Genomic DNA, 20,033 nt, shown 5'->3' with positions numbered 1-20,033 from the left:
GCCTCACTGGAGCCTAACTGGCACCTTGCTGGAGCCTCGCTGCGCCTCGCTGGAGTCTCGCTGGAGCCACGCTGGAGCCTCGCTGGAGTCTCACTGGAGCCTCGCTGGAGCCTCGCTGGAGCCTCGCTGGAGCCTCGCTGGAGCCTAGCTGGAATCACGCTGGAGCCTCGCGGGAGCCTCGCTGGAGCCTCATTGGAGCCTAACTGGAGCCTAACTGGCACCTTGCTGGAGCCTAGCTGGAGCCTCGCTGGAGCCTAGCTGGAATCACGCTGGAGCCTCGCTGGAGCCTCACTGGAGCCTCGCTGGAGTCTCGCTGGAGCCTCGCTGGAGCCTCGCTGGAGTCTCGCTGGAGTCTCACTGGAGCCTCGCTGGAGCCTCGCTGGAGTCTCGCTGGAGCCTCGCTGGAGCCTCGCTGGAGCCTAGCTGAAATCACGCTGGAACCTCGCGGGAGCCTCGCTGGAGCCTCATTGCAGCCTAACTGGAGCCTAACTGGCACCTTGCTGGAGCCTCGCTGGAGCCTAGCTGGAGCCTCGCTGGAGCCTAGCTTGAATCACGCTGGAGCCTCGCTGGAGCCTCGCTGGAGCCTCACTGGAACCTCGCTGGAGCCTCGCTGGAGTCTCGCTGGAGCCTCGCTGGAGCCTCGCTGGAGCCACGCTGGAGCCTCGCTGGAGCCTAGCTGGAATCACGCAGGAGCCTCGCGGGAGCCTCGCTGGAGCCTCATTGGAGCCTAACTGGAGCCTAACTGGAACCTTGCTGGAGCCTCGCTGGAGCCTAGCTGGAGCCTCGCTGGAGCCTAACTGGAGCCTAACTGGCACCTTGCTGGAGCCTCGCTGGAGCCTAGCTGGAGTCTCGCTGGAGCCTCGCTGGAGCCTCGCTGGAGCCTCGCTGGAGCCTCGCTGGAGCCTCGCTGGAGCCTCGCTGGAGCCTCACTGGAGCCTCGCTGGAGCCTCGCTGGAGTCTCGCTGGAGTCTCGCTGGAGCCTCGCTGGAGCCTCGCTGAAGCCTCGCTGGAGTCTCGCTGGAGCCTCGCTGGAGTCTCGCTGGAGCCTCGCTGGAGCCTCGCTGGAGCCTCGCTGGAGCCTCGCTGGAGCCTAGCTGGAATCATGCTGGAGCCTCGCGGGAGCCTCGCTGGAGCCTCATTGGAGCCTAACTGGAGCCTAACTGGCACCTTGCTGGAGCCTCGCTGGAGCCTAGCTGGAGCCTCGCTGGAGCCTAGCTGGAATCACGCTGGAGCCACGCTGGAGCCTCGCTGGAGCCTCACTGGAGCCTCGCTGGAGCCTCGCTGGAGCCTCACTGGAGCCTCGCTGTAGTCTCGCTGGAGCCTCGCTGGAGCCTCACTGGATCCTCGCTGGAGCCTCGCTGGAGTCTCGCTGGAGCCTCGCTGGAGCCTCGCTGCGCCTCGCTGGAGTCTCGCTGGAGCCTCACTGGAGCCTCGCTGGAGTCTCGCTGGAGCCTCGCGGGAGCCTCGCGGGAGCCTCATTGGAGCCTAACTGGAGCCTAACTGGCACCTTGCTGGAGCCTCGCTGGAGCCTAGCTGGAGCCTCGCTGGAGCCTAGCTGGAATCACGCTGGAGCCTCGCTGGAGCCTCGCTTGATCCTCACTGGAGCCTCGCTGGAGCCTCGCTGGAGTCTCGCTGGAGCCTCGCTGGAGCCTCGCTGGAGCCTCGCTGGAGCCTAGCTGGAATCACGCTGGAGCCTCGCGGGAAACTCGCTGGAGCCTCATTGGAGCCTAACTGGCACCTTGCTGGAGCCTCGCTGGAGCCTAGCTGGAGCCTCGCTGGAGCCTAACTGGAGCCTAACTGGCACCTTGCTGGAGCCTCGCTGGAGCCTAGCTGGATCCTCGCTGGTGCCTCGCTGGAGCCTCGCATGAGCCTCGCTGGAGCCTCGCTGGAGCCTCGCTGGAGCCTAGCTGGAATCACGCTGGAGCCTCGCGGGAGCCTCGCTGGAGCCTCATTGGAGCCTAACTGGAGCCTAACTGGCACCTTGCTGGAGCCTCGCTGGAGCCTAGCTGGAGCCTCGCTGGAGCCTAACTGGAGCTTAACTGGCACCTTGCTGGAGCCTCGCTGGAGCCTAGCTGGAGCCTAGCTGGAGCCTCGCTGGAGCCTAACTGGAGTCTAACTGGCACCTTGCTGGAGCCTCGCTGGAGCCTAGCTGGCACCTTGCTGGAGCCTCGCTGGAGTCTAACTGGCACCTTGCTGGAGCCTCGCTGGAGCCTAACTGGCAACTTGCTGGAGCCTCGCTGGAGCCTAACTGGCACCTTGCTGGAGCCTCGCTGCGCCTCGCTGGAGCCTCGCGGGAACCTCGCTGGAGCCTTGCTGGAGCCTCACTGGAGCCTCGCGGGAGCCTCGCTGGAGCCTAACTGGCACCTTGCTGGAGCCTTGCTGGAGCCTCGCTGGCGCCTCGCTGGAGCCTAACTGGAGCCTAACTGACACCTCGCTGGAGCCTAACTGGAGCCTAACTGGCACCTTGCTGGAGCCTCGCTGGAGCCTAGCTGGAATCACGCTGGAGCCTCGCGGGAGCCTCGCTGGCGCCTCGCTGGAGCCTAACTGGAGCCTAACTGGCACCTTGCTGGAGCCTCGCTGGAGCCTAACTGGCACCTTGCTGGAGCCTCGCTGGAGCCTAGCTGGAACCTCGCTGGCGCCTAGCTGGAGCCTAACTGAAGCCTAACTGGCACCTTGCTGGAGCCTCGCTGGAGCCTAACTGGCACCTTGCTGGAGCCTCGCTGGAGCCTAACTGGCAACTTGCTGGAGCCTCGCTGCGCCTCGCTGGAGCCTCGCGGGAGCCTCGCTGGAGCCTTGCTGGAGCCTCACTGGAGCCTAGCTGGAGCCTCGCTGGAGCCTAGCTGGCGCCTCGCTGGAGCCTCACTGGAGCTTCGCTGGAGCCTTGCTGGAGCCTCGCTGGAGCCTCGCTGGAGCCTCACTGGAGCTTAACTGGAGCCTTGCTGGAGCCTCGCTGAACCCTAGCTGGATCCTCGCTGGAGCCTCACTGGAGCTTCGCTGGCGCCTCGCTGGAGCCTCACTGGAGCCTCGCTGGAGCCTCGCTGGAGCCTAGCTGGAGCCTAGCTTGAGCCTCGCTGGAGCCTTGTTGAAGCCTAGCTTGAGCCTCGCTGGAGCCTCGCTGGAGCCTTGTTGAAGCCTAGCTTGAGCCTCGCTGGAGCCTCGCTGGAGGCTAGTTGGAGCCTCGCTGGAGTCTCTCTGGAGCTTCGTAATTTTACGGACAGTGAGTTCACTTATTTTTAACATGAATCTTAAATAATATGTTTGGTATATTAACAAAATATTAAATAATTGGTTAATTCTACAGAAAGAACACTTATTTTGTCAATTGGTTTGTTAACCCTTGTTTGGAACGAAACATAATCTCGGAATTCGAAATACGGCGTAGTTTATTAGAAGATTCAGTTATTTGAAATTACAAAGAACTCTTCGTTTATTTGAATTAAATTCTTAGTTGAAGAGTGCGTACATTTTCTGTAATTTCTAACTGTGTGAGTGGATATTCTTGGAGGAATAACTGGTAGAATATTATTACGAGTCAACTTTGTTTACCTATGATACTTCATGGCGTGGGTGACTGTTCATGGGTTTAGCTGAACAAAGAGCTTCCAGTTTTACTCCAAACGTTCCTAGCTTTCTGTGCCATAACCATCCGACGTAACAGCCAACTATTTGTTAAATTTGACAACTGTAAGCGATTTCCAGACGGTGCTGTATACCACTGATGCACCGAAGCTATCAAGCGTAGCGCTGTGTTTACGAAATAGGGCACAATGACTCATCAAAGGAGTGTCTGCGACAGAACTTCAGACTATTATTAGCCCACTTCCTCTCGCAGCGCGCTGTACCTGCTTGTGGGCGACCGGGCAGGCCTCGACCCATATGGAGGCCGTGGGGTCGTTACCACAACGCCGAAATACCATAACGCCGAATGTCAGAATTGACCATAACGCCGAAATACCATAACGCCGAATGTCAAAATTGACCACAACGCCGACAGCTAGAAAACTGCTGTGTACCACAAAGCCGAAATAACAACTGAATGAATTTGTGTGTGTTTCTTAAATGTACCTTAACGCCGAAATACCATAATCAAACCTAACCTTACCTAACCTAACCTAACCTAGCGTAATATAACCTAACCTAGTCTAACCTAACCTAGTCTAACCTATCCTAACCTAACATAACCTAGTCTAACCTAACCTAACCTTTGTGGCAGTCCTACAATGACATTTTTCGGCGTTAGTGTATTTCGGCGTTGTGGTGCGTATCCGAAGCCGTGTCGCCATCCTGACACACGACATCCTTCTTTCCGCAAGAACAGTGTTCAATGACTTTTGAAAATATTTAACAGTTTCAATAAACTGAAAAAAAAAACACGCTTTTATAGAAAATCCAACTAAAATATAGAAAATAAAATTTAATAAATTTGAACTAAGAATAGTGTAATTAAGAAAAAAAATTGTATTTTATTGTAAAGAAAAGCGTGGGACGCTTTTTAAGATATTATCAAAATGATAATCCTTCTTATCATATCTGTCAATAAAATATTTATAACTATTGACAACATGCACCCCACGCTTTTTTTTAATAAAATACATTTTTTTATTTTTTACACTATTCTTAATTCAATTTTATTACATTTTATTTTCTATATTTTAATTGGATTTTCTATAAAAGCGTGTTTTTTTTAGTTTTTTGAAACTGTTAATTATTTTTAATTTTTTAGTTGGAGTTTCTATAAAAGAGTTTTTTTTTAGTTTTTTAAAACTATTATTAATTTACATTTTTTAGTTGGATTTTCTATAAAAGCGTGTTTTTTTTCTAGTTTTTTAAACTATTATTTGTTTTTTTCATATTTATTTTGGTTTACTTTATTACACCAATTTACTATTAAAGTGAGTTTGAGTAGATATTGGCTGCTTTTAAAATATATATTCGATATAGCGTGTTTAAGAACTATAGTACACAATATTTGCAATATCCTACTATATAATCAATGTTTTTGAATAAAATTGGGAAGTCATTGATGTTTATTCAAAGTCAGGAACTTATCCGAGAAATGAGCAATTTGGGCGCCTGCTGCCTCCCTTGGATGAGATAGCCGGTTCTCAGGTTCCCTCTCCGAAAATTTCGTATTATTCAAAGTTGGTAACTTATCCGAGAAATAGGTGATCGGCGCGCCTGGTAGTTTCCGTTCTTGGTCTTGGCGCAAAGACATTACCAGTTTCGGAAAACAAAAAATCGCTAATCCTGATTATCCTAGTAAGGATAACGGTTCTAACTGTTTAAAATATTGAATTGTCATCGGTCCTTGATAAGTATGCCAAATTTCGAGTTAATCCGACGTTTTGAAGGGGGTCAAAATCATGTTCAAAATTTCCGTTACATACTAACATGTATACGTATGAAGCTAATAAAGCGTGTTAAAAAGGTCCATTTGTATATATTTCTCATTTATTGTTTGCGCTTGGAGCTTGAACATGTCACAGTGTTTTTTTTTTTTTTTTTTTTTTGTTTTGTTTGTTGGTTGGATGCGGACGAAACTTTCTCCTAGCTTGTGTGTGTCCAACAAGAGACGGAAAAGAGTAATATGACCTTCTACACACAATTTTGGTGTTGGGCGCTTCTAGAATTCACCAATTTTCGGGTGAGATCTTTAACGTCCGCAGTCACGGAACAAACAGACTGTCCCGCAATCAGCAGCTAGCCAGTTGTTCTGGCAGAGAAGCAGCTATGATTTAGTTTTTTTTAATATAATTTATTACTTAAATGTAGTAATGGCCTTTCGATTTGTACTCCCATTACTAATGCAAGTCACTGCTGTATAGCTAGGGCCATGTATTTTTTTCGCAAAAAAAAAGTTTAAAGATCATTAAACTTCAACAAGACATGACCTCGCCAGCGGTTTCTTTCTTGTAATTGGCGAGAGAAGACATTGCCTTGTTTGGTCTGGCCATTCAGGACGCGTTTAGGCTGTGATTCGTGCACCAACAGTTAATATGTAGAGACCCGTGAATTTCGCGGATTCAATGACCTCCAGGATAGACTCCAATATCCTCTACACACTCGGGCAAATACCAACTGTTCATTGGCTGCTGACTTGTGAGTCGTCTCGACTGGGTGGCCTGTGATTCGACACTTCTATGAGTGAGGGTCTCTAATTGGCCCTCAGTCCTCCAGATTAACAGAGAACCAATGACAGAAGCAGCACTAAGGTCTAATTATTTGAATTTTAGCATAACACAAAATTAATCCGCGAAATTCACGTGTCTCTTTTAATATGTAACTGAAAGAAAATTAACCAACAGTGAAGCACAGTCGGTGGTACAGTGTTTTAACACTAGGCTAGTATCTAAATCTTCTCGCGAAAAATACAATGATAATCTGTTTAGCTTTTCAACTGTAAACTCTACCACTTGCAGGCCGATTCTTGTAAGCAGAGAATTTATGGAATACTATGTTAACGGAGTCGCGTATTGAGTAAAATTGCACAATTTTATGCTATGGAATACTTTAATAATGTTGAATTTTTCTTGGTAGCAATGAAATAAGCATGGCTGCCGTGTGTACATGTGAAGATGTGTGCACGCATTTTTTTTTTGTTATCTACAACTTCTGTCTGAATAACTTTTTAATAAGACGATCCATTGCTGCAAGGGGTAAAAAAAGATAAAACTTTTAAATTTTTTTTATAAAATCTGTACATTTATTATTATATCTAAACATTTTTTTTTATATTTAAACCTTAAAATATTATCTAGAACTTCCGTCCGAAATTGTTTTATATATGACCAACCATTACTGCAAGGTATGGAAAATATCAGAGGATGAAATAAACACCAAAATATCGCAGGCGCCTCGCTGCACCTGCAGCTGGCCGAGGTCCGGAGATGCGCGAGGCCGCGTGGAGAGTAAACGAGTTTGTGAGGTTTGGAAGAGGCGGAATAATCCGCGACACGATATTCTCCTCTTGTGCGCCTCGAGCTCCAACATGATCACGTATCAGGCCCTCGACCCCGTGTTGTGTTATCACCTCACGTTACAACTTACACCTGGTGTACTGTCGGGCCCCACCTTCCCGGCCACACACGGTGCGCAGAGCTTCAGGAAAAACAATGTGAGTGGAGTCTGTTTACGAAAATCATTTAAGAATTCTCTGAAAGCCGATAAGTAGTTTGGTTTCCGGATTAAGTTTTTTAACTGTATTTTCAAAGAGTTAAAATTGCTAGAATTCCTTTTTTCAGAGTAATATTTATGCATAAAACAACCGTTACAGATTCTTGAAAACAATTAAGGGACTTGCATTACACCTCTATCTTCTTTTCTCCGCCATATAATGTTACGGTCACCGCTCATGTGCACGACGAGAAGACTGCGCGCCAGTCCAGAGGCGACACCGCGCTAGAAGCACCAGCGAGCGTCGCACTTATCATCCCACCTCGCCGACACAGATACATCCCTGTCTAAGCGGGCCCCTTAAAGAAGTAAAAATCAGCTTCTGCAATAAAACCTTTATCTTAAATATTTGCTTCGTGTATCTAATTGATAGGGACCGGAAAAATTCGCGGGTTCAATGACCTACAGGATGAACTCCATAGTTCTACGTACGCTCGGTCAAATGTCACCCACCCATTGGCTGCTGTCTTGTGAGACGTCCCAACGTAGCAGCCTGTGATTCGTATAAAGCTTTGGTTGGGTGTTTTTCATTGGCCCAAAGTCCTTCAGGTGAGTTGTGAGCCAATAGCAGAGGCAGCACTGAGGTATAACTATTTATATTTTAGCCTATCGCGAAATGAATTTGCGAATTTTTTCAGTCTCTACTAATTGAAAAATGTTCATTATAAAATAAAACAAATTAACATATTTCGTTAAAAGGGGCATATGGTTTGGATCTTCGATAGGAATTAAGAAGCCAGTTATGAAAACTAAGTCGACCTGTTCCGCACACATGGTCGCCTCGGAGGCCAGGACTGGGACCGTGGGCCGCTGAACTGGAGCTGGTATCCGGGTTACTGGAGCTCGCCCGAGGCGCGCTGTGATTGGCGGGACCTGCGCCCTTGTGCGGCCAATGAGGTCGCCCGGCTGTTCCTGCTGGAGCCCGCCTTCGCGAGGACTGGTCTCTTGTGTGGACTTCGAAGTCTTCCGCACTCTCGGGCAAACGTCACCCAGCCGTTGGCTTCTGGCCGTGTGACGTCTTAAGGCCCCCGCCCACCCGGGCACACACACGGTGCGCAGAGCTTCAGGAAAAACAACGCGATTTGAAAACTACTCAAAGATATCCGAGTGGGGTCTGTTTACGAAATGCAATATAGAGTTCGCCGAGGGCCGAAAAGTACTTTTTATTTCGGATTAAGTTTTTAAACTGTAGTTTTAGAAGAGTTAAAATGGCTAAAACGAATGTTTTCAGAGTGATTTTTAGGCGTAAAACAACCAGTACAGATTCTTGAAAGCACTTAAGGGGCTTGCATTACACCTTTATCTTCATTTCTAGGCCATATAATGTTACAGTCACCGCTCAGATATCACAGTTGTCCTGTGACGACGAGAAGACTGCGCGCCAGTCCAGAGGAGACACCGCACTAGAAGCACCAACGAGAGTCGCGCTTATCGTCCTGCCTCACTAACACACATACACCCCTGATTAGGCGAGCCCCTAAACGCCTAGCCAGAGGTGAGCTTGTGTTAGTGAAGGGGGATGATGAGCGCGACGCTCACTGGTGCTTCTAGCGCGGTGTCGCCTCTGGTCTGGCGTACATAGGACATTTGTGAAATTTGAGCGGTGACTGTAACATTATATGTCAGAGAAATGGAAATAAGGTATAGTGCAAGTCCCTTATTTGCTTTCAATAATCTGTACTGGCAGTTTTATGCCTGTAAATTACTCTGAAATAACGTCTTTTTAACCATTTTAACTCTTCTAAAAATAAAGTTTAATAAATTAATCCGAAATCAAAAGTAACGTTTGGCGCACAGCGAATTCTTAAATGCGTTTCGTAAACAGATCTTACTCGGATATCTTGAGCAATTTTGAAATTGCGTTTTTTTCTTTTGAAGTTGTGCTCACCGTGCGTGTGTCCGAACAGCGAGGCACCTAAGTGGGTTGCCTGCGAGTTTCTCATTGGCTGACAGTCCTCCAAATAAAGTTAAAGGTAATTACAGAAAGCACTATGATGGAAAACACGAGTGGATTTCCAAAATACCTCCAAACTAAACCATGTGTTTATTGGTAATTGTAGAGACCTGTAAAATTCGCGGATTCATTTCGCGACAGGATAGAGTCCAAATACTTTTGACATTATTTTGCTTCAGTGATTGGGCCACAGTTTATCTGAAGGACTCTGGGCCAATGAAAAATTTTTAACAGAAGAATTAGCTAATCACGATCACTCCAGTCAACAGGTGTTACGAGTCGGTAACCAATCAGCAGATGTAATTTGCAAGAGTGCGTAGAGGATCATGGAGTCTATTCTTTAGGGATTTGAAATCGCGAATTTTACAGGTCTCTAGTAATTAGTAATTAATACAGATCAAGATTTAATTTCGCTACAGGCAAAACAAACACTTTTTTTGTGCTTCTTCGATTGGCCCACAGTTAATGCTGACACTTCTGCACCGATAACAACACCTGCCAGTGAAGAAGTGCAGTATCACTGGCAACCCACTGGAGACTATTGCACATCCAGAAGCCAATGAACAGGTGACATCGGCTCAGGTGCAAACAGGACAATGGAGTTCATCTTGCAGGTCAATGAACCCGCGAATGTTTCTGTCTCTACACAGTGGCTGTGGCTCATTTTCAACTCGAGAAGTCTTACAGAAGGCTTTGAACAAAGTGTCGTACAGTAGAGGAAGAAAACACTTAATCCTCGCCGGTCCTTATGGTGCCAGTCTGAACTTGACGAGTCATTTGTAAACCTCAGTGAGCACCTCCAGCAATGTACTGGCTGATGTCTTCGTGAGGAATGAATTGCTCTTTCGTGCGGGTTGCACATTCTCCTGGACAATCCTTCTTGTCCTGTATCGAACCAGCCAGCTGAATGCTTGCACTATGAATGAATTAGCCCAGGGTTTTCCCCGTGTCTATGCAGGTTTCACCTGGTCTGAGATTTAACTAATTATAGTCTGGATCTAAGATAAGCGAATTAGCAGAGACCGGAAAAATTCGCGAATTCATTTCGCGATAGGCTAAAATATAAATAGTTATACCTCAGTGCTGCCTCTGCTATTGGCTCAAAACTCACCTGGAGGACTTTGGGCCAATGAGAAACACCCGACCAAAGCTTTATACGAATCACAGGCTGCTACGTTGGGACGTCTCACAAGACAGCAGCCATTGGGTGGGTGACATTTGACCGAGTGTACGTGGAACTATGGAGTTCATCCTGGAGGTCATTGAACCCACGAATTTTTCCGGTCCCTAAGATTAGGCCTGGGACACACCTAGAGTATTCCCTAACACAGACCCCTCCTAAATAAAGACACATAGTTTTAGATAGGCATGGAAAACAATTCAATAAAGCCACGTGATCTGCCCTGCAACGTGCAGTGTTTCTGCCGGAGACGATGGCACACGAGGCGCGGCCCACGCGGGGACGCCAGCAGGGTGTAACATGGGCTCGGGCGTGCCCACACGCGCGGTATCGAGGGCACGCCTCGCCCTGCGACGTCAGGTCAGCGTCGCGACGCCCACGTCACGTCACAGCCAGGCCCGCGTGGCCGCCAGGCCGAGCGAACACTCCGCTCACAAGGGCACGGTCAGGCGGGGCTCGCCGATGTAACTGCCTTCTTTTCACAGGCGAGAGAGCCAAACCCCCGATCTTGCATCTTCTGTTATTTTTTTTTTGTTCATTGTAAATAAATATGGCGGTGTTGATAAAAGGATACTAATGGTCAATTAGGTTAGGTTAGCTACATTATAAATACTTTAAAACATTGTGGACGGTTGATTTGGTTAGGATAGCTTCATTAAAGATACGGAAAAAAAGCTTGAACTTCGGGGAAACTCGGGTTTTGACTCTCTCGTCTGTGGAAAGAAGGCTTCCCCAGTTCTGACAGTCTCTGCAGTGGTGAACAGCGACTCACCCCGTGCCTGCAGGGATATGTCATAAAAAATTTATTATTTTATTGGACAAAAATTTAATGTTAATGTTTCTTCCGACAGTAAATAAAAATAGCAGCGTAGATAGTTAATTGTTAGAATGTTCCTAAATGTTTATTTTACTCAAAACCTCGCCCAATTATGTAATGTAACTGTTTAAATATATATAAATTCTAAAATTAATAGTTTGATATATCGAAACAGATAATAAAAATAAAATTTAAAAAACTACTCTACCATTGGGTATCCAGCCCTGACTAGTGGATCGCCAGTTAATGCGCATGACAATTCGGCACCCGCTGACTTGACAATTAATAAAAAAAATTGGTTGTCTGTAAAGTCGGTTTACGGACGATAGTTTAACGTGACAACGTTATAACAAAACATTGATTAAATGATTGCATACTTTTATGAAGAAAATTGAATCATTTTTATTGAATTATCACTATTTTGTATGGATACAAAGAAGGAGTGAAATGAAATCTAAAATTTAATTGATAATTTTACTTTTATTTTCACTCATTAATTCAAATAAGTTGGTTACTTTAACGAAGAGATTATTTTAACTATAACTTTTATACATGTTTGCTATTTAACTTCTTCCAATGTGTGTTATTCTGTTAAGGATATGACGATGAAAGGAAAAGTAGGAAACGAATGGGAGTGTTTCAAGTTTAATGTGCCTCGAAAAAGTCAAATCGATGGTTGTTCCAATCGAGTGGAAGAGAGATAGATGCGGCGCAAGCGTTCAATGAGCGTAACGGGACACAGTGTAACGAGACAATGTGCGTTACGGGACACTTTTTCGTGCATGCAACCGGCGTTCATCGATTTATTAGACGTTGTCACGTCAAAATATCACTCAAATTTTACATTAATATCTTTAAGGCGCCTTTTCTCGCTTCCTAGGACCCGCTCAGGCGAGATATTTCAGGGCGTTGAAACGAGTACCTACCTGCTTCTACTCACACTGTTAAAGCCATATCGGCGAGCCCTGACATGACCCTCCCCTTGTGAGAGTTGAAGTCATGTGAGCCTGCACTGTTCGCATTGGGTAGATGGTGTAACCGGGAATTGAGCACAAAAGTTTGATTCCAGCAGCGAGTGTAAAGTGTAATTGTAAACGGGAATAACCACTCGCTATCTTAGAGTAAGTCTAATTATTTATATCAATTATAACTAGAGACTCGAAAAATTCGCGCTTTCGATGACCTCTAGGATATACTCCACAACCCTCTACATACTCAGGCAAATGCCACTTGCTCATTGGCTATTGACTCGTGACACTTGTCAACTGGGACGCTTGCGATTCGATACTTTTTTGGTTGAAGATTTCCCATTGGCTAAAAGTCTTCAGATAAACTGTAAGCCAATCACAGAAGCAATATAAATGTACAGTTGTTTGGATTCTAGCATATCGTGAAATTAATCCGCGAATAATTCCGGTCTCTAATTATGACATATCTTTCAAAAGAGGAATTTAAATTTAGTATTGTCAAATATAATATGGGAAATAGGTGGTTCGTCTTTATACAACGGTTACGTCATCGAATAAAATGCCAAAATGTTTCTATTATATGCCCTACAACCTCCTACAGTCATTAAGCACCAGGCTAACCTATCAGTTGTTTGTACACCCGAAAATTTTTGTTTCACTGCACTGACTGATTTATTTGTGAAAAAACAATAACTCTTTCAGGTGGGCTGTATACATCAGTCACTGTCTCATAATCGTAGATGGCGCATCAAAAGAACTCACCACGTGAGAAGAGAAAAAGTGGACTGTGTTATTCCCGGTCTGTGGTTATCACAAGGACCATGTCCCACCCGCAGAGACCTGCAGAGGTGGCGCCTGATCTGGGGTCTCATGAGCTCAGCTATCCTGGTCAGCTCGACCTGCCAGCGCTGGAGCGGCGTGTGGCTTCCCCGCCGACCACTTGTTTGAGAGCCCCAAGTGTTCCAGCAGCGCGCACGTGCCGACCTAGCGACGCGGGGACGGCCTTGGGGCGACTCTTGGGGCGTCGCCCCGGGAGCCCGCCCCCTGAGGCCCGGCGCGCCCCGCTGCGACGAGCTTCACTCGTCTGGTGCCACAGGGAGTAGCCCTGCCCGCCGAGCCAGCAACCCGGGGCTGTGACTAGCGCTCGTGTTTCATTTGGGGATCCGCGAACTGTGCGGTGTTCATAGAGCAGCCGGGTACACATCGTTTGCCCTACAGGCGTTTGCCCTAAACGTAGGGCAAATGCCTGTAGGGCAAACGACTTTAGGGCAAATTCCGTTTAGTGCAAACGACTGTAGGGCAAACGCCGGCAAGCACTTATGTTTTGGATTAACGAAACCACACCAACTTTTAGGGCAGATGCCTGTAGGGCAAATGCCTGTAGGGCAAACGACTGTCGAAAAACTTCTTTTAGGGCAAACGCCTGTAGGGCAAATGCCGGAGCCTGGTCGGAATGGGATTATCAAACATTTTGTGTAAACGCCTTTAGGGCAAATGCCTGTAGGGCAAACGCCTGTAGGGCAAATGCCTTTAGGGCAAACGCCTGTAGGGCAAATGACTTTAGGGTAAATGAAGTTTAGGTTATTTTGGGTAATGTAGGTTTTTTCAATTATGTATCGATTCAAAAAGTGTTCTTTAGTTTATATTTCCTCCGCAGGTGGCAGTACCTCAATAAATGTTTTCCCTCTAAATGCAAAGTTTACAAAAAAGTCGCTAGATGGCACTTATGTAAGCCTTTATCGAGGTTTGGTGGGAATTCGTTTGGTATGAACTTCCTAGATTCACCAACAGATGGTTCCCTGCGCTAAGTTCAATGTTATCGAATATTTTTTCTGTAAAATATTTCGGAACATAAGGTGATGTAAGGTCTTCGACCAAAAAAAATCGTATGATAAAAAAAACAGTATTGGCGATTTAACAAAAATATCGCTGGAAAAAGGTTCAACTTTTTTCCCGGGGCTTTGCTTATTTCAATTTCAGCTGTCAGACGTGCATTACGCTATCATTACTTAAAATATTACGAGCATATAGGTAAATAATGCGAATACTAGCTGTTAAACATTTTCTTAATTAGCATAATAGTATTAATGCGGATAAACTCCTACATATTGTTCATACTATTTTATTCCGTAATGTGTACACAACATACAGCTGAAGTACACAATGAAGAAGTATTCCAGTTCGTTTTGTTCTGGGGTTTCCATAATTTGCATTAATTACCTCAAAATCATATTCACCCCTTTTTAACCTCTTAGCGATTGCATTTCACTAAATGATTATAGTTTGATTAGTAGTGTTTAAGTCTTTATTATTACTAACATTTCTTTTCTTTATATTTAGTTATTTTAAAATATATATATACCTACTTATAACCCTTTTTCACAGCTTATGGCTTGAATTCCACTAAATGGAAAAATTGTGGTTGGTAGAATTAGTATGTTTATTATTGGTGGTCAATATCTTTTCTTATAATAAATTATTTTCACAGATAAAACTTTTATTTTAAAACCATATATAGGTACCCCTTTCACCTCTTTAGGGGTTGAAATTTGCAAAATGATAAAATTTTTGTTGGTAGTTTTTGAATGTTTATTATTAGTAGGTACCCATGGTATTTTACTGCGCGTTATTAGATTCGGAGATATAATTTTTCAATTTTCAAACCATATTTATCCCTTTTTCACCCATTGGGGTTGAATTTCGAAATATGATGATTTTGTTGTTTATAGTTTTTGTGTGTTTATTATTGGTTCCCATTATATTTTGTAAAACTTTATTAAATTCAAAGATATGATTATAATCATGAACACAATTTTCACCCCTTTTTAACCGCTTAGGGGTTGAATTTAGTAATTAAAATTTGCGGTTATTAGTTCCAGTAAGTTACGTTTATTATTGGTACCAAATATCTTTCATTTTGCTACATTAAATTTGGAGATTCAATTGTTATTCTTAAAACCATATTTACCCTTTTTTCACCCCTTTAGGGGTGGAATTCCGCAATTTCATATAGCATAGTATATACGATATCCGAAGACCTTTGTTTGAAAAAAAAATTATCAAAATATCACCAGTAGTTTTCAATTGATGCCGGAACAGAAATACAGACAAATAGACAAACATAAAAAAAAAATTAAAAAACTATATTTTCCAGTTCACAATAACGTAAATAGGCGTTTAATAGTTGTTTCGTCAGTACGTTTGTATAGACGTTTCATCTCGAAAATAGATAATCTATAGATTTGGTAGCCGAGGTAATTTCCCATGTTACAAGAGGTAAACAAGCTGTGTAACCTGACAGACACAAAACAAAAATAAATAAATAATATTGATACCTGAAAAGAAAAATTAAACAAAATTACTAAGTTAAGTATTAATTGTGAAGCATACGTTATTAATAATAAAAATAAGAAAAACATAATAAGTAATTACTTACGCATATAGCGCCTATCTGAATTGTCAAAATGCATTAGTAGTGATGATGGTTAATGTGCGAATAATAAACTCAAAGCGTTAAATTATATGTTCGTTTATACAATATTAATACTTTATATATTGTTAAATATATTTTTTACTCGATATTTGACGGTTATGTTCCGAGAAAGACAACTGTCAACTCCGTTGTATTGTTATTTAATGCGTTACATTATGTCCTTAGAGGGAGAAGGGGAAGGGGAAGAAAAGAAGGCACATAAAAAAGAAAAAAGCGCATATTTGAATTCCTCATACAAATACTTTCGTTGCAACAATGCAAAAATGTTAACTGCTTTCATATGAATGTGACATATTGTTGGGCCGGTATCAACTACAGTCTATCAGTTTATACCGATCCATATTGTTTACGATTCAAATGAGTATGACACGGAAACAAAATGTAAAAGGACAAAAAAAATACAGCCTTTAACTTCAAAGCTTTTGTGAGGTTAATTACTTTCGATTTATCAAAGTCACGCTATTTATGTGTCGAAAGAAACTTGAGATGGATAATAAGTTACCTAGTATGAACTGTAGTAATTATACTTCACATACATGGGTAAAAGGAGGGGGAAGGGTACTGTCTTCCAATTAACCGAAAATGTTGAGTTTGTTAGTAACAAACCTGCCTTATATGCGACAAAATATATTCATATTTAATAACAAATATTAAAACATAAGTTACAAATTAAAATAAATTTTATAAAATATCGGGAAATTTTGAAACTAGCCCACGCAATTAGTAATAATAATATTCAACACATGATAGTAATCAATCACTTGCATATATATAAATATAAACAAATAATATTATGTTATATATAAGACATTTTCCGAACAATCACAGAAATTTCCAAATGTCGTCCCTACCACACTTAATTAAGCAAATCTCTGCCTAGTATGCCTACTAAGGAATACCCTAAAAACTATTAATTTGAAACATTTGTGTAACTTTATACATATATTCTTATAAAAAAAATTACAAATCGCGGTAATAAATAATTTTAGTAATAGTGTCCATGAATAATAACGAAATAAAAAACAAGTGAAGCACTGCTTTCTGCGAGTGGGATTTGATGACAATGGTTTCAAGCTCAATGCTAAACCGCCCTAGCTCTCAATACTAGGCTGCCGGGTAGGGCCTACATAAGTATCGCAATAGGGCATTCATCACATAGCACATAAATAAAATTTTAAGGAGTGAACTCTTTCAGCAGCATACACGAAAACACCTTTTCTATTACGTAATCGCATATCACTATAAATACGGCTGAGAAACCATACAATTACCATGTTATGTGTACTAAGGTTGTATACAAATTGATGTTTTGTTTTGATTCATAAACCATGTCAAAATATGCAACTAAACTAATAAAAACTACAAGTCATTTGTACGATTTCAAAGACGACACGTAGACAACATGGCATACACTGCGCGCTCAAAAATAAAACTGTCATTGCAATCTAGAAGTCTAGAAGTCTTTCCAGCACAGCATGAACATAGCAATGAGACAAAACAAAAATAACAAATAACGTATTTATTTATTAAACACTAGCTGACCCGGCGAACTTCGTACCGCCTTAGCGTAGCAATGATGCACTACTTTATTTTGTATAGCTGACCTATCTTAGGTATGAGTACCTATTCAATTTGAACTGGAATCTATAATATCCTCCATATAAAAATGAATCCATAATTCCCTGGTATCACTATAACTGAAAAGGACCTTACTAATTTAATTAAATAAAAAACAAAATATATATTGTCAAAATAGTGTTTATTCCATAGGATTAAATAATTCCACTAATGTTTTTACAAATTGCTATTGAACAACTTGGCATTTTTAAGTAAACAATGAGCTCAATACCACGCGCGCTCTATAAATCAACTAATAGTCTCTGTACCCCTCACTGCTTCTCTCTACTCTAATGCTTTTTGATAAACTATATTTTTAGTTTTATGTTCTGGTGCGTAAATAAATAATGTTGATGGTTTTCCGACACGGGAACAGGCGACATATAATTGGCCATGTGAAAAACATGGATTTTCTAGGTTGATGCCACATACACTTAGCGACTGCCCTTGCGATTTATTTATTGACATTGCAAATGCAAGCCGCACTGGAAACTGTAAACGCTTAAAGCTGAATGTCATAAGGTTACTTTAAAAATATTTATATTGTACAAAGTGTTGGGTTATTTTGGAAATAATTTTATATATGGTGGTTCAGTATTCTTAAATTTTCTAATTTTCCGTTAATTTTTTTCTTTCATAAGAACCTTCTCGTGACAATAACAAACACAACAAAAAAAGAATTAGTGAAATCGGTTCAGTCATTTACGCGTGATGGCGTGACCAAGGGAAATAGGAATTCATTATTCTTAAATTTTATAATTTTCCGCACAATTTTCTTAATTTTTTCTTTCATAAGAACCTTCTCCTGACCATAGCAAACACAACAAAAAAAAATAGTGAAATCGGTCCAGCCGTTCACGCGTGATGCCGTGACCAAGGAAAACGGGTTTCATTTTTATATATATAGATAGGTGATGGTGAAAAGACGTCACTTGCTCCTACTAAGTAATGAATAACATATTTTCCAGTAAATTCTGTTTGTTTAATTGTTTTGAAAATATATTAACTAAAATTGCACAATTTTTGGAAAAAAAAGTTTAATTCATTAGCATCTGAAACAGAGTTATAATTAATGATCTTTCTTTGTGTATTATACTTTTACGTAATTCATTATTGTACATTCCACGACATATCAAAATCGTTCCTAGTTTACACTCATACCTATGACATTCATTCAAATATTGTGGCAATATGGATGAATTGATTAAATGCATTTTGAAAAGTTGTACATTTCATTGGCTGTCACACATTAAATCAGTCTTTTATTATACTTCACTTGTTCCCATAAAACTTATTAGGGGTTAAGCTATAGATGGTCTGGACGAATTAGCAAAATATGCACACGCTCGATGGAAGTATTTTCACCGCATTCTACAAACATATTAATAAAACGACAGATTCAGTTGGGCACATGTTATATAAAAATTGAAAATAGGCATGAAGGTCTCAAAGGCTATTTTAACAGTAACTTTTAAACACTGAAAATGTTTTTATAAATGCATATGTATAATCCTCTGCCTTAAATTATTTTAGGGTCATCGTTTTTTGGACGACTTCAAGTGAAAATTCCAGCAGGCAAGGATAATAAAATTTTCTAAGCTCCTTTTGCTAACGCGTTTTTTATATATAGCAGCAATATTAAATTAAGTTAATTTGTTCGCTAGTTACCCCCCCCCCCAACAATGGAAAATATTAAATCATCAACATCTCTGTTAAGAAATGATTTAAAAAATACAATCCAGTCACTGAGATTGGCGCACCATCTATTGTAAGTAAGGTTCAATTACCAGCTGCATTCTTAGACTTCAACGTTGGGAAAGCAAACCGTATGTGCTGCCATCTAATTTGTGAATTTTGTACTTTGTACTCATTTGGAGAATGGTTCCAACATTTGTAAACAGGGGCGACACACGTAAGGACATCTATCTTCGAAACGGTTTGTAGGGCAAACGCCTGTAGGGCAAACGACTTTAGGGCAAACGCCGGCAAGCATTCATTTTCGGATTATTGAAAATTCGCAAACTTTTAGGACAAACGCCTGTAGGGCAAACGCCTGTAGGGCAAACGACTGTCGAAAAACTTCTTTTAGGGAAAACGCCTTTAGGGCAAATGCCGGAGCTTGGTCCGAATGTGATTATCAAAAATTTTGTGCATACGCCTTTAGGGCAAACGCCTGTAGGGCAAACGCCTGTAGGGCAAACGCCTGTAGAGCAAACGACTTTAGGACAAACGCCTTTAGGGCAAACGCTTTTAGGGCAAACGCCTGTTTGGAATGAGGAATGCGAGAATATGCTTCGAAAATGCGTTTAGGGCAAACGCCTGTAGGGCAAACGACGCACTCCCGAGCAGCCTAGCAACCTAAAAGTCTTCATGTTTCGAAAGTATATGTTGGCAACCATGATTTTTTTTTGTGGTCGTTCATTGCTATGAAAATCCACAATAAATGTTCAAGCTAATAATTTTTTTTTTGCAATGCGGGACAAATAAAACACTATTTTGAAACGCTTTTATCTTTTGTTTCAGAAAAAAATAAAAACTGCAAAACCACAAACATTGAGTGTTGAAAATCATAAACTCAAATACAATTGCAAAAAAAAAAAAAAAAAAAAAAACACGTCTGCACAGGTGCGCATGGCAGCCATGTATACTTCATTGTTACCAAAAAACATTCAACACTGTCAGAAATTATTCCAACGTATAATATTTTACCATTATACACAATACGCCTTTCTGTTAATACACCATTCCATAAAGAATTCTTAATTTATTATTTTTTAAGAAATTTATATTTTTCCTTTATATTTAAAACTAAGGATTAAGTGTTGGTATTT

General features: G+C 42.4%; 1 protein-coding gene across 1 annotated transcript in view; it reads right to left on the bottom strand.

Moving 5' to 3' along the window:
- Positions 1-20,033, bottom strand: part of LOC134530119 (uncharacterized) — a 317,722-nt gene that overhangs the window by 249,087 nt on the left and 48,602 nt on the right. The window lies entirely within an intron of this gene.

Source organism: Bacillus rossius, chromosome 3 (assembly GCF_032445375.1).
Source record: "Bacillus rossius redtenbacheri isolate Brsri chromosome 3, Brsri_v3, whole genome shotgun sequence".
Taxonomy (NCBI): domain Eukaryota; kingdom Metazoa; phylum Arthropoda; class Insecta; order Phasmatodea; family Bacillidae; genus Bacillus; species Bacillus rossius.
This window is presented reverse-complemented; position numbering and strand designations above follow the sequence as displayed.